The sequence below is a fragment of the Stegostoma tigrinum genome, chromosome 5 (assembly GCF_030684315.1).
Source record: "Stegostoma tigrinum isolate sSteTig4 chromosome 5, sSteTig4.hap1, whole genome shotgun sequence".
Taxonomy (NCBI): Eukaryota; Metazoa; Chordata; class Chondrichthyes; order Orectolobiformes; family Stegostomatidae; genus Stegostoma; species Stegostoma tigrinum.
The window spans coordinates 21,324,502-21,341,264 of NC_081358.1; positions in this window are offsets into that span (position 1 = coordinate 21,324,502).

Genomic DNA, 16,763 nt, shown 5'->3' on the forward strand with positions numbered 1-16,763 from the left:
AATGTGGCCGATAGTAAGGGTGATAATTGTAGGTTTCACGTGTACGGGCAGTTTGGAGAAGTGGGCTGAAGAAAGGCAGATGGTGTTCAATACAGTGAGGAGATTTATTTCTATATTCTTTCATGGGATGTAGGCACCAGGAGCAGGGTCAGCATTTCTTGTTGATCCCTACAGTGTGGAAACAGGCCCTTCAGCCCAACAAGTCCACACTGACCCTCAGTGTCCCACCCAGACCCAACCCCCTATAACTCCCCTAATCGCTGTTGCCTTGATTAAATTCCATCTATGAGGATCCTCTTGACCAGATCAAAATTTACATAGAAAAAGGAGAAATCTGCATCAAAGATATCAATAGATCATTGATCTTCAAGGCCATTGGCAAGTGCTGTTCTTTCACTGCTAATCACAAAATTCAACCCATTATATCTGTTGAGATAATTAGCTATTGCTGAAACATACTAGTCAATGGTTACACTGCGCATTTTCAGACTGCAGAATCTATCTCTAGCTGATCTGAGTCAACAATGTAGGTAAAAATCTCAAGTTCGTGGTCAGGCTTTTAGGTTAATGTATACCTTCAAGTAAAAACTTTAATAAAGTTATTAAAATACATAAAAGACTATTCAGAAAGTCAGTTTATCTTATCATTGTGTTGCATCACTTCTAAATGTTTTTACTTTGTTTAAACCTTTATTTGTTGCATTACAACTTTGTTACTGAGCAAGGAATATTTATTTTCCTGAGAATTTTGAACCATTCATAATAATATCAATGTTTTAAATCAATAAATTCTCCTGGCTGATTAATCAGCACTAATTACACTCCTAAATTGCCAATAGTAGTTCACTGGCAGTTTATTACCTTCCAACGATTGCTGTTTTTCCACTGTCTTCAGCTCTGATTTGTTGCTCTTTTATTTTGAAAAAGCCAGCTAAGTATTACACCAAACCAAAAAAATAAATCAATAGGAATCAATGTGATATTAGGAAAAGCATACTAGATCAAAGACGTTATTGCACATAATACATGGTGAGATATTTTGATAACATATTTACAACTGCAATGCATTAAGATATTCTAATCAGTAGTCTTCTGGAATAAAGTACAAGCGTTAAAACAGCTTACTGAAAAAAATTATTTCCAAGTTAAGAGAGCAAAAAAAACTATCCTCATGATAATAAGGTGTAAAAATAAGTTTAATGCTGTGTTATGATCCCACTTGAAAATATTAACTAGATAAGATAGATCCTGTACTAGGGTGAGAACAGAAATTATTGGGAGAAACTCAACAGGTCTAGCCACATCTGTTGAGACAAAAACAGAGCTAATGTTTCAAGTCCAGTGACCCTTCATCATCCATACTGAGACCCTGTTGATAGACCTAAGTTTTATTAATTTTTCTTTGCTGTAGAGATATGTCACTTAACTAATTCACAAACATTGTCAGTGTGTGTTTAACAAATTAAAAAATATTGTTCTACAAAACATAGAAAAAGCACACAAAATTTATTTTATGATGCGATGACAAATATCAGAAAGAAAGATTCAATACTCATATTCTAACAATAACCATAGAGATACTCATTCCTCGGTGAAGGGTCATTGTAACTCCATACTATGGTTCCTTGTTCAGTTAGCTCAACTGTACTTGGTTTATTTTTCAGCAAAATTCTGGCCAGTCATTTGATGCAATTCTCTCCAATTAATTTCTCTCCACATGACTTTTAAATTAGTGACTAAGCCAACTCACTGTTACTATGGGAAATAGGCTCTTAAATGTATGCCAACAGCACTCTTGCACAGAGTCATCTTCTCTAACACTTCCACACCCATCTGCTTCTAGAATTTTCTTCTCAGCAAGTCATAACTTCTCCTTTCTGACCTGCCTGTTCCGGGGCAGAAAATTCCTGCTCATCATTTAACTCCATTACGTGATTTCTTGGAAATACTATCTTTAGTTCACTATTCAAAATTACTTTTTGGCCTTTATTAAAAGAATTAAGACAGACCTTTGTAGCACTAAAAATTAAAATCAATTTTTCTTCTACTTTTGAACCAAAGTTTCCATATAATAACAAAATATCATGAGCATTCATCATAATTGTTAAACAAAGCAACAAGATTAAAATAGTTTGCAGGATCTAAAGAAATATGTGGTATCTGCTCACAAAGATATTGCTATTTAAAACCATACTGAGACATTATTAGTGAAGAAAATATTTGTGTAGCTAAAATAATCCCTTTGATCATTGAATAGAATCCCTACAGTGTACAAAGTGGCTATTCAGCTCATCAAGAGTGCACTGACCCTCCAAAGAGCAGCCCACCTAAAGCCAGACCCCCAAACTATCCCCATAACCCCGTATTTACCACAGTCAATTCACCTACTCTACACATCTCTAAACACCACGGCAATTTAGCGTGGCTGATCCAACTAACCTGCACATCTTCGGACTGTGGGCAGAAACCGGAAAACCTGGCAGAGCCCCATGCAGACACAGAGAGAATGTACAAGCTCCACACAGTCAGTCACCCAAGGCTGGAATCAAATCTTGATCCCTAAGTGTCGTGAAGCAGCAGTGCTAACCACTGAGCCACCACATCACGCCAAATTTAATTCATTTTGTTTCCAACCTGAGACACATAACAATATTTTGACTTTGGCTTTCTCAGGAAATTATAGAATATTCTTGTTTTATCATTGTGAATTACTTGAGAATATGTGGTTTGAACATCACAATGCATCTGAACATAAAATCTGAACACTGGTCAAAAGATAGATTTTCTGAGTAAGAGTTGCCTGTGTTTTTCTTGCACTGTTGGTCAGTCATCTTAACAAACAAATACATCACAAATATGTAATGAAACAAAGTGCTAGTGAGATTTGGTCAGAAATCACACGACACCAGGTTGTGGTCCAACACGTTTATTTGACAACACAAGATTTGGCACACCAGCACTTCTGTACATAGACATAACACTTCAAATCCAAGTAAATCTACTTTGATCCCCAAGGGGCTCAGGAAATGATGAACATATGCTTTTGAGAAAGGGGAGGAGGAGAAAGTGGAACATGTGGCGAGGATGCCCAGAGGAAAAGACAATGGGAGTTCTGATGGAAGAACAGGTGGGATATAGATGCAGAATAGGTGTTAATGGTAAGTGAGAATAGTGGAATTATAGATCAGCTCAGCTGAGAGTAAATCCATGTTAAAAAAGTATGTCATGAGGAATGGAGTGTAACCAAATAGAGGACACCGTTCATGATCTGAAATTGTTGGATTTGAAGTTCAGACTGAGGCTATGAAGTGCCTATAACAAAGTACTCCTCAACAGTCACTAGCCTGGCTTCAGTGGGAGACATCGCATCACAAATGTTTTGCACACCTAAGCTGTGGGCCTGAGAATCGGGAAGGGTGGGTGGGTAATGTGGGGAAATGGAGTCTTAAGTAATGGTTTGGATGGAAGAGTGATTTGCTCTAACCTAACATGGTTTACAGGAGTGCAATGCAAAAATGAAATGAAAGTTCTGGGGGGTTCGGAATGTATTGGTCGGCCAGATTGACAAACTGAGTCTGCAGCATATTCTGTGAAACACAACCTGTGTGGTCCTCCATCCTCCTCTCAACCATCATTTAAAAATGGCTGCACCACATTTGGAGGGAGCAGAGCAAGTATGTGTATGTCGAAGGGAGCAGGTTCTCCTTGTGCGTAATTTGAGGCTCTTCGGGGGCAATAAGGTTAGTCAAATACTTACACAGTATAGGTTAAAGACATCTGGAATCATATATGACCACGTATGTTACCAAGTGCATGTCTGAAAATCCTGGGTACATGTATGCCATCTCATTTACAAATAATTTGTAATAATCATTGTGAAGGAAATGTAACGTCAGTAATGAAGCTCCTAAAGCTGCTTACCTCTTGCCTTGGAGTATAACATTTTCACATTACTACCTTACAAGTAACGCTGCCTTTCTTGGGTAATGAAGCTGATGGGGGCTAGGCAGAAACAGACTCATTCCACCATATGAATCTCCAACTGAGCATAAGTGTGAATCAGGTCTACCACAAAAGGCCCCATGTCCTCCTCCTCAGATGTTTTCATGTTCCAGTGTTTGGAGGGCAGTGGTTACTTGTGTGTGCTGCAATTGCTGACTGATAGCATAACTGAAGAACTACTTTGTTTCAGGTATTCCCCACATAGGCCTCACTATCAAGGCCTATGGATCAAGACATAGAAACTATTATCATCTCTGCCACAACTTGGAGCGTTCACATAAATTGATGAGGAGCACATGAGCCTGGAAGCCCAGTCCCAGCAGCGACATCTAGAGTTACCAGCAAATGGTCCCTCATGATGCAGAGAAAGTGTAGAAGATCAACAGTCTTTCCTCACTGATGGAACATTCTCCTAACGAGTGAAGTGTATCAAATGAGGTTGTCTCAGAATACCAAGCCAGAACAGTGCCATCTGCTGAATAATTCCAAGATCAGAGCACTATAGTCTTTACACCTGTCGGAATGCCATATCATGAAGCCCAATGTATATTCAATGCAATACCTTCTTCTACTGGGACTATTGACAGCCATATAATATCTCCTCAAGATGGTGTTCCCACTGTTGCACTAGAGTACAGACCCATGGTACTGTACAAACCTTGTATACAGTGTTTTGGAGAACTGAGGCACACAATGAGGGTATGTGATGGACTATGAGGATCGGTGAGAACTGCAGTATTGATCCAAGTAGGGAAAATGAGGAAATTTATTAAAATCATCATTCCTTTTACCATGTTACAATGCAATGTAGCAACCAGACAGAAATTCTTTTGTAACCATTGTCAATGGGATTGAAGTTAACATTTACTAATTGAAAATGTATTGATGTTGGAAAGAATAACAGCCCTTATTTAACCTCAACTGCAAACCACAGCCAACTGGCTAATTTTTTTCTTCACTTTTCTTGCTGTTTAATAAAACTTAAATTATAAACCGATGGACACTTTTACAACATCGGGTATTCCTTCATCCAATAAAGATGAAACATCATGCACTAGAAAGAATTGATGTCCTTCATCTAGCATTCTAACATCATGTGACTATGAAAATGAATGTCCTTTGGAACTCACCCAAGTGAGGATGAAAAATAAGCATAAATTTATAAATATTACGCTCTAATTAAAATGAGATTACACCCAAGCCACCTGCGTGCTCTCAGAAAGCTTTCTTTTACCTTTTCATCCCGCTATGTCTCAAATGAAGTTCAGAGTCAGCAACTGGAATGGATGGAGCTGGCCCTATAATGGAGCCTGTTGACCTCAGAGATTTGGATGAATGATACTGGGGCATTTTTATCTCACGCAGCAGGCAGTGAAGAAAGATCACTGGAGTCAATGTTAACTCTGCTTTCTTTCCACCAAAGGAGCCAGGCCTGCTGAGTTTCTCCAGAAAATTCTGTTTTCATTGAAGCAAATTATATGTTGGTCCTCACAGCAAGTGGGGATTCAAGTCCAAGAGTAGGGATGTCTTGCTGTAGTTGTACAGGACTTTTATGCAACCACACCTGGAGTATTAAGTGCAATTTTGGTCTCCTTATAGAGTCATAGAATCATAGAGACATACAGCACAGAAACAGACTTTTCAGTCCAACGAATCCAGGCCAACAATGTCCCCAAACTAAACTAGTGCCACTTGTCTGTGTTGGGCCCACACCCCTCCAAATATTTCCTATTCCCATCCATTTATCCAAATATCTTTTAGATGTTGTAACTGTACCTGCATCCACCACTTTCTCTGGTAGTTCATTCCACACACAGACCAGTCTCTGTGTAAAAATGTTGCCCCTCGTGGCCTTTTTAAAACTTTCATCTCACCTTAAAATTATGAAGACTAGTTTTGAACGCCTCCACCTCAGAGAGAAGACCCTTGCTATTCATCTGATCTATGCCCCCACTGAGGAAGAATGTTCTGGCTATGGAAGGAGTGCAACAAAGGTTTACCAGACTGATTCCTGAATGGGATCAGTTAGGACTATATTCACTGAAGTTTGGAACAATGATGGGGAATCCCATCGAAAGCTATAATATTCCAACAGGATTAGTTAGGTTCGATGTTTATAGAATCCCCAGGTGTAGAAACAGACCCTTTGGCCCAACAGCTACCACCAACCCTCTGAACAGCATCCCATCCAGACCCATCCTCCTAAACTTTCCCTGTAACCCTGCATTTCCCATGGCTAACCCATCTAATCTACACATCTTTGAACACTATGGGCAACTTAGCATAGCCAATCTATCTAGCCTGCACGTCTTTGGACTGTGGGAGGCAACTGGAGGAAACGCACGCAGACACAGGGAGAGAATATGCAAACTCCAAACAGACAGTCACCCAAGGGTGGAATCAAACTTGGCTCCCTGGCACTGTGAGGCAGCCAGTGCTAACCACTGAGCCACCACGGAGTCTGGAACCAGGAGTCACAGTTTTAAGGATATGGGGTAGGGCATTTAGGATTGAGTTGAGATGACATTTCTTCAGTGAGTAGTGAGCCTGTGGAACTCTCTGCCAGTTGAGGCCAAAACATGGAATGTTTTCCTGAAGGACCTGGGTACCATTCTCACAACTAAAGGGATCAAAGGGCATGGGGCAGAAGTGAGAACAGGATACTGTGTTAGACAATCAGCCATGAACATAGAGAAAGGCTGAGCAGGCTTGAATGGTTGAGTAGTCTAAATGCTATAGAAAGCATGACTCATCAGCTCACCAGCATGTTCACAAGTCGGTAACTGCATACGCCTGCATGGAAACATATTGAAAAATGTTACGTTCTGTGTGTGAACCCCAGTGGGGAAACGTGCACCACCAGAAGCGAGGGCCAACCAGTGCTGAGGGAGAGTCAGAACAAGATTCCACTGCAGATAAAGCAGGAAGTCAAACCTGTAGCTCTCTGACAGAAACACCCCTGATGAAAGGGTACAAAGGCTTCAGTTACAAACTTGCAATGGGATGGGGTGTTTACAGATCAGGAATATTTGCTGATACTTTGGCTAGCTGCTAATGTTTGGTCATACCTTTTGGTTTTGGTTTTGTTTTGGTATTCCCTAAAAGGTACAGAATACTTTGTAACATTGTGCAACCTGATATTGCAGAAGAATTCTTCGCTGAATTCTACTTTTGAAATATTATAATTTTATTTATATTTGTTATATCAAATGCTTGGGTGCGCCATGATTTTGAGCAGGACCCAACTCACTACACAAATGGTGTAGAAAGGCCTGCGGCCCCAATAATTTCCTCAGGCTGTCAATTGAGCGTCACTATATACGGGCTGGAAGAGCCCAAAAATATCTAAGTTTATCAGTAACAAATCTGTCCAAATGATCAGATATCTTGCCTTTCTGCTTCCACACACTGGATTTGAGCTGCTGAATTAATTGTCAAACTATTGCAGCTTAAACATTTTCAGTTGCCGCAGCTGTTAAAAATACGGAACGGAAAAGATACTTACTATGTTCAGCCAGCAGGTGGGGCTGATGTTCTATTTTCATAAATTCTTGAAGTTTCCGTAATTACACATTTCTATTGCAATTCTGCTGTGGTGTCTTAAAATCTTCTGCTTTCTTTTATTTTTAGCACACTCAATAACACATTCATGTTTATATCTCTGTGTTAATTATTGTACCCTATGTATTTCAAATGAGTTAATGGACAAAGATAGCACAGGCAGTAACACACGACCTGCTACACCAGCAGTAGTTGGATATGCTATTTCAATCTGACAAAATTGCTCAAATTTCCCTGACATCCTTGGTCTTTGTTTTCTTAAGCTGATCTTAGTTTTCTGTTGCCAAAGAATGTCTACAGAGCCTGAAATAGAATGAAATACACTAACTTTTATTTGCAAACACAACTAGTGGTACCAACATCTATCAAAGACTTTAACTTTCCACAAGGCTGTAAGAGAACAATATAATGTGCCAAGTGACACTGCATCACTTCCTGCGATGATATTAACTGTTTTATTTACATGTTACACAGTAACCTCCTAGATTACAATTTTCAAAGTATTTATTTGGAGTTTTGTTCAGATAACAGACCTCAGTGCATTAAGTAGAGCAATTTCACACTTAAACAGGCAATATCATCAAGAAAGGCAAGATGCGAGCTCTATACTGGTTAAGACTGTGCTTTGCAATTTTTAAATTTATGTTTCCTACATTAGCAACATTGAGTGAATGACAGTGTAGGGACAGTTCTGTGCAGTGCTCAGGAGTTCAATGGAACTAGGCTGAGATTTCTTGTGTAAACAACAGTAACGTAGATTTATAAATCTCTTTTAAATAATGAAATACCACAAAGTGCTTCATAGGGTTGTCATAAGTCAAAGTTCAACAATGAACCAAGTAAGAAGATATTAGATCGGATTCCTTGAAATTTGTCCAGATTTTGGCCGAGTCCTAAAAGAGGAATGAGGGATAGAGGGCAGAGGGATAGCGGGATGTAATTAGAGAGATTGGGGCTGAAGTAGCATAAATCAGAGGAATTAAAATCAGAGCTGGGCCAGTGGCCAGAGTTACAGGAATACAGGTGATGTTAGAGGGTTCTGGGATTGGAGAAGATGTATATTGGGAGGAGTAGGGTAACAGAAATTTAAAAACAAGAATGTCTTGGTATAGCCAAAGTGAGGAGACACTTTCTCACTGATGCACTCAAGACTGAAATGAAGATCTCACGGATGGACCAACTTGTTGGGCCCTCCAGTTTAGTTTATCATATTACAAAGTTAAAAATAGTTTTGTGTCCCCGTTTAATATGATACCAATTTATCTCACTGATATTCCTTTTGTTTCTAAGTCAGAACAATAATCCAAGCCTCACATAATATAAATTATTATGTCAATGCATTACTTAGGATACTGGCATTGTCAGAAGGGCTGCCTTTTAAATGAGGACTTAAAAATTTCTCCCTGTTCAGTTAGATGCAAAAGATTCTTGCCACTTCAAAAAGGAACACGTTCTGACTAATTCATATCCTTCAGTCGTCACTACTGATGATCAAATTAACCATCCGTTGGAGTCAACTTGTTATTTAGGAGTCCTGCTGTGCAGAAATTAGCTACAGCACCTGCTTACATCAAACTTTGAACAATACCATGAAGCCTTGGGGCATCTAAATGAACTGAAGTCTAAGGACGGATTTAATGTGAATTGTTCATGGTTAGATACCACGGTAGTGATTTTCAATGATTGCATGCCTTGTACTCCATTGTCAAAGGGACAGACTGCAATTGATAAGCGGGGAGGGTGAAATATCCATCACCCATTGTGCAATCGAGGCCTGTCTAATGTGATTTTTATATTGTGAATAAGCAGCTAACCCTGCATTTTGAAACAGGCAAGAGCCTATATGCAATTGTCAGTAGCAAACAGCTCATCAACTTCTTGTCCATTTTGTGTGTAAATACAACACCACTTTGATATCCAAACAAGATTACCGTATACTGATAACTCTTCAAATTAATGTTCACAAATGTTTCTTAGTTTCATGTCACAATTGGGTTGAAATTACACATCGTCAGTACAGGATTACAATGTGTTCAACATAGAACCTCCATACAATAAAACTCCATACAGACTATAATAAAACGAGATTTAGAAATTTATCTTGGAAAACATTTAAGGGAAGGTGATGTGAACTTTTTGTGTAATGCATAACTGGTCAACATCCTGTGCCACTGCAAAGCAATAGAAAAGCTGAAGTGTCTGGAAAACGATTGCATCAACTTTCTTAAACACTGTCTGAGATATCACTGAACAGTTAAGATTCAGAGTAGACAAAATTCACCACTGTGGAGGTTAAAAATATATATTCCTGGTTTGCTTGAGGCAACTCACTTGCACAAAGTACAAGATGATACATAATATGACAATGAGGCAATTTGGTAAATTAATAAAGGAGCAGAACCATCTCTTACTGAGGAACACTGAAATTATATTCAAGAAAATGATTGATCTCTGAGCAGTCAAAAGGTGGATTAATGCTCCCTATGTCCTTCAAAAGTCAACCTCCTCAATACCTAAATCCTTCACTTACTAGCACCAGATGGTATCTGTGCAGGAGCATCAGATTTGCAGCCCTCCACAATCTGCTGTTCCAAATGCACAATACTAAGTAATGAGATCTGAACAGAAAAGTTGGCCATTTTAAGACAGACATTTAACGGGCAGGGCACACATACATGATCTACTGGGTAGTACACACACTTCGTCTTTTGGGGTGCCGGTAGATCTCAAAGTGGGCATTATAGGGATATGATTTGGAGTCCCAACTAGCAAACATCTCCAGCGAGCAGTGGCCAGAAACAGGGAAGCCAGTAACCAGAGGTGGAGTGCAGGAGTGGGGTTAGTGGCCTGCTGTGAAAGCAGGAACAGCAGCCCAGTGCAGACAGCAGTCAGACTACATGGAACCCCCCTATGCTGGTCTGCTGTGGGGAGCCCTCAGAAAGAGACTGTGATATTTGTCTTTTTAAACTTTGATTCTTGTTTTTTTTCTGACTTCTGGTTACACTGCATATAGCTGTAACGTAACTTTTTTTCTTTATTTCTCCATTCTGCAACTAAGGACTGTACCTAGGTGCTCTGTACCTAAGAAGGCAATGTGTTGGTGACATGATTACACTGTAACTAATCAATAACTGAAGAATCTGTACCTAGGTACTCTGTACCTAAGATGGCACCGTCAGTGGCAACTTATTAACTTTCCACTGCATTCATTTGAGTAGATGTGACAAGAAAGCAGATTCAATTCAGTTCAATTCAATTTAAACATAAAAGTGCATTGGCAGGTGGTAATATATTAGCATGACTCAAGAATTGGCTCATGAGCAAGAGAGAGCGGGAATAAATGGGTCTTTTTCTAAGTGGCAGGCAGTGACAAGTCGTATATTACAAGACTGATGTTTAGACCCTAGCAATTCACAAATACATATAAATGATCAGGATGAGGGGACCAAATGCAACATTTCCAAGTCTGCTGATGACACAAAACTGGGCTGGAATGCGAGTTATGTGAAGGATGCAAGGAGACTTTAAGTGATATAGACAAGCACTGGCCAACGCAAGGCAGCTCTAGTACAACATGGCTAAATGTGAAGCTAGAAAATAAAAAGACTATTATTTATGTGGTGATATATTGGGAAGAATGGGTGTACAAAGGGACCTGGGTGATGGGGTATGGGGAGAAAGCAGAAATGGAGGATCAACCACAATAATATTGAATGGTGGAGCAAACTTGACAGGCCAAATGGCCTACTTCTGCTCCTAACTTCCATTTAAGGGCGGTATAGTGGCTCAGTGGTTAGCACCGCAGCCTCACAGCACCAGGGACCCAGGTGCTCTGGTTTCCTCCCACAGTCCAAAGATGTGCAGGCTCGGTGGATTGGCCATGAGAAATTGCCCATAGTGTTCAGGGGTGTGTGGGTTATAGGGGATGGGTCTGGGTGGGATGCTTCAAGGGGCAGTGTGGACTTGTTGAGCTGAAGGGCCTGTTTCCACACTGTAGGGAATCTAAGCTAATCAAATGCTTTGGCCTTGTCTTTTGATGCTGGAGATATTTGTGGAGGCTTCTCCTCCGGTGTCTGCATCATTATTGAAGAAAGGCCAAGATGTGAGCAGAAAACTAGGGGAGCAGGGCAAGAACTAAGGAGGCAGCAAGACAGATGGGGCCAAGCAGTTAGCAGCACTGGCAGTATTAACATTTTGATTTTCATTTGTGATCTCAGCACTACAAATTTCACACCAATTCACTCATCTTGGTGGGAACGACACCAGGACACACTCAGTCAGGAGCATCTCATCGGTTTGTGATTTTGATGCCTATTGCTGAGCTTGCCATCCCCAATTTGAAAACTCAGGTCCTGTATATCTCTAAGATTATTTTCCAAGGGCCTGCAGATTGCATCAGAGAATACCTAGATACAATACTTTATGTGAAATTGCATCAGCATAGAGTTTGATCATCATTGCCACTAAAATATATTGTTCTGGCTATTATTGCATTAGTATACAATTTGTTTATTATTTGATTATTTAATATCATACCTGCTATGCATTTGAAGTCTCACTGGGCCCTGTGATAGTTTTAGGGCAGCACGGTAGTTCAGTGGCAGCACTGGTATCTCACAGCACCAGACCCAGGTTTGATTCCACCCTAAGGCAACTGTCTGAGTAGTTTGCACATTCTGCCCATGTCTGCGTGAGTTTCCGCTGGGTGCTCCGGTTTGCTCCCACAGTCCAAAGTTGTGTGGGTTAGGGAATTGGCCATGCTAAATTGCTCATAGTGTTCAGGATTATGTAGGTTAGGTAGATTAGCACTGAGAAATGTAGGGTTACAGGGAAAGGGCGTGGTGTTGGGTCTGTGGGGGATGCTGTTTGGAGGGGTGGCGTGGACTTGTTGGGCCAAATGGCCTGTTTCCACACTGTATGGATTCTATGATTGTTCACCCACATTGACAAAGTAGTTTAATAACATTCTGCACCTGTGGGATTGAGTTCAATAGCAATGGAGATTGGCGAGTGGCAAAAATAGCCTCTGAGCATCTGCAGCACCACAGGTTAAGGCAGTGATGGAACTCAAAGTAAAGATTGACAGTAACCTCTTTTTACATACATTAAAAGTTTAGCCTGCTGGTGTCATATTGTCATATCTACAGTACACAAGTTTGTGTGACAACTGTCCTGGAGAAGCATTTGCTAGATAATGGCTGTTTCTCCTGATGGGATTAGAATGCCTGTCTGGTCTGAGCTTGCATCATTAAGAGGTGTAATTCTTGTCTTTAAAGTTAGTAACAATAGTAAAAATACTAGATCAATATGACCTAAATAAGTGAGAACTAAATAAACATATGGAGGATATTAAACTGATCTCCCACAGCTGGGTTGTCAGATTTCATCTACTATTACTGGTACGTCAGATGCCTTCAAGGCAGAGATCGACTTATTCTTGATCTCACAAGGAATCAAGGGCTACGGGGAGAGTGCAGCGAAGTGGTGTTGAAATGCCCATCAGCCATGATTTAAATGGCGGAGTGGACTTGATGGGCTGAATGGCCTTACTTCCACTCCTATATCCAATGGTCTTATGGTCTTTTTGACAGTTCCTACACATTCATTCATGCAGCTTCATGCTCTTTTGACAGTAAATTTCTGAAAGGGAGCAGCTGTCCTATTTAAAAAGTGTAAATCCACATGTTAGTACAAGATGGATGTCCTAAATAAAAGTTTGAAATAGGCTGTGCATAAGGAAACATCAAAGAGATAAAAAGCAGCAGACTGTAGGGATATGGTAGTAGAGTAAACTGTTTGATGTCCTGCAGCCTATTCAGGTTGCAAGAGAGGGCTACTAAAGGGTTAGTCAATGTTATAATCTTTCCATTGTTTCAAGTGAATTTTTGGAGACATGATGGTAGGGATGACATTGTTCTGGGCAGGTTACATTATTAATACTTATTCGGGGTAGACAGAGGAATGGACGCTGTCGGTGGCAGGGGGGTTGGGAAACAGTTGGAAGTAATGTTTCATTATGTTGCTGTGCATTTACAGTAGAAAGAGATGATGTCCTGCAAGTAATCTCCTTCCTAGATTCCTGAAATCTAAGTAGTAGGAGTGAATACTAGCATTGAATACAAAAATAGGTGGATAGTGTTGGAGATAATGGGAACTGCAGATGCTGGAGATTCCAAGATAATAAAATGTGAGGCTGGATGAACACAGCAGGCCAAGCAGCATCTCAGGAGCACAAAAGCTGACGTTTCGGGCCTAGACCCTTCATCAGAGAGGGGGATGGGGAGAGGGAACTGGAATAAATAGGGAGAGAGGGGGAGGCGGACCGAAGATGGAGAGTAAAGAAGATAGGTGGAGAGAGTGTAGGTGGGGAGGTAGGGAGGGGATAGGTCAGTCCAGGGAAGACGGACAGGTCAAGGAGGTGGGATGAGGTTAGTAGGTAGCAGGGGGTGCGGCTTGGGGTGGGAGGAAGGGATGGGTGAGAGGAAGAACCGGTTAGGGAGGCAGAGACAGGTTGGACTGGTTTTGGGATGCAGTGGGTGGGGGGGAAGAGCTGGGCTGGTTGTGTGGTGCAGTGGGGGGAGGGGACGAACTGGGCTGGTTGAGGGATGCAGTAGGGGAAGGGGAGATTTTGAAACTGGTGAAGTCCACATTGATACCATTAGGCTGCAGGGTTCCCAGGCGGAATATGAGTTGCTGTTCCTGCAACCTTCGGGTGGCATCATTGTGGCAGTGCAGGAGGCCCATGATGGACATGTCATCAAGAGAATGGGAGGGGGAGTGGAAATGGTTTGCGACTGGGAGGTGCAGTTGTTTTTTGCGAACTGAGCGGAGGTGTTCTGCAAAGCGGTCCCCAAGCCTCCGCTTGGTTTCCCCAATGTAGAGGAAGCCGCACCGGGTACAGTGGATGCAGTATACCACATTGGCAGATGTGCAGGTGAACCTCTGCTTGATGTGGAATGTCATCTTGGGGTCTGGGATGGGGGTGAGGGAGGAGGTGTGGGGACAAGTGTAGCATTTCCTGCGGTTGCAGGGGAAGGTGCCGGGTGTGGTGGGGTTGGAGGGCAGTGTGGAGCGAACAAGGGAGTCACGGAGAGAGTGGTCTCTCCGGAAAGCAGACAGGGGAGGGGATGGAAAAATGTCTTGGGTGGTGGGGTCGGATTGTAAATGGCGGAAGTGTCGGAGGATAATGCGTTGTATCCGGAGGTTGGTAGGGTGGTGTATGAGAACGAGGGGGATCCTCTTGGGGCGGTTGTGGCGGGGGCGGGGTGTGAGGGATGTGTCGCGGGAAATGCGGGAGACGCGGTCAAGGGCGTTAGGGTTAGGGTTAGATAGTGTTGAATGGCGGGCTAAAACAGTGGTGAAGAAGGGTTGTAGATTCCTGAGGCATTGGACCTGCACACATTTGATCGATACCACTGCAAGGTCAGGACCAATATTTCGACTGGGAGCTTTGCTAATGCTATTACTCAAACTAACTGGCAAGATAATTTGATAATCTGCAGTAAAGAATTCTCCAGATTTACTACTCTAAAAGAAATTCTTCCTCATTCTCACCCTAACTGGATAACCCCTTATCCTGAGATTACACTTACTGGTCACAGACTCTCCCACAAGGGAGAAACAACCTCTCAGCATTCACCTAGCCAAACTTATTCAACCTTATCTCATAAAACAATCCTTCCATACTCAGTATCAATCCCCCTGGTGAAATGTCTCTGGACTATCTGATCTGTCTCCAAAGTCAATATATCTTTACTCAGCTATGGGGACCAAAACTGTTCATAGCATTGTAAATACAGCCTAGCTAATACCTTGTACAGTTTTAGGAAGACTTCCCTATTTGTAAACTAAATTCCTTTTGAAATAAAAGACCAACAGTCCACCTGTCTTCTTTACTACCTGCTGAGGTCAATTATCTCCATTCCAGGATTTTCTACAATAGTTTCCCTATCATTGAAGAGAGACTAACTGAATTGCTACTGAACTACTAGGTCATTTCAGAGGGCTGATAAGAGTCAATCACAATCAGATCGCTGCAGAACCAGAGTTATATGTAGGCTACAAAAGGAAAGGATAGTGTATTTCCTTTCCTAAAAAGACATTAGTGAATACGATGTTTATGTTAGAAACACTTGGTGATTAGCTTCATAGACACCATCACAGATCAGATTTCAATTCCATGTATATTATTTGAACTTTTAAATTTCAAGACTTGCCAAGGTATGACTTCATGTTAAAGTTGGGAAGTTAAGAAAACGAGTTTTTGAGAAGATTTGTAGCTCAGGTTGAGGTTCTGCATGTGAGTTTGCTCGCTGAGCTGGAAGGTTAGTTTTCAGACGTTGTCACCATTCTAGGTAACATCAGTGAGCCTCCGAAGCGCTGGTGTTAAGTCCCGCTTTCTATTTATCTGTTTAGGTTTCCTTGGGTTGGTGATGTCATTTCCTGTTCTTTTTCTCAGCGGCTGGTAGATTGGCTCCAAATCAATGTGTTTGTTGATGGAGTTCCAGTTGGAATGCCATGCTTCTAGGAATTCTCGTGCGTGCCTCTGTTTGGCTTGTCCTCGGATGGATGTGTTGTCCCAATCAAAGTGGTGTCCTTACTCATCTGTATGTAAGGACATGAGTCATAGTGGGTCATGTCGTTTTGTGGCTAGTTGAAGTTCATGTATCCTGGTGGCTAGCTTTCTGCCTGTTTGTCCAATGTAGTGTAGCCCACGAACCCACCAACACACTAAAACAGCAGCTAATGAACTTAAAAGTCCCTATACAGACAAAAAGCAAAACAAACGTCATCTACAAAATACCTTGCAAGAACTGTGACAAAACACTACATTGGAGCCAATCCACCATTCTCTGAGAAAAAGAACAGGAAATGACATCACCAACGCAGGAAATGACATCACCAACCCAAGGAAACCTAAACAGATAAATAGAAAGCGGGACATAACACTAGCGCTTTGTCGGAGGCTCACTGATGACGTTACCTAGAATGGTGACGAAACGTCTGAAAACTATCCTTCCAGCTCAGCGAGCAAACTCACATCCAGTTAAGAAAACCTCACATCTTAGGAGGAGGAACTAATATCACATCACCCACAAGTGCAATTGTTATAAGAACAATATTCAGAGAGAAGGCACAAAATCAATTCAGTTAGTGTCTGTAAATCAGTGTGACACAGCTAATGATGCCCTAACTCAGTG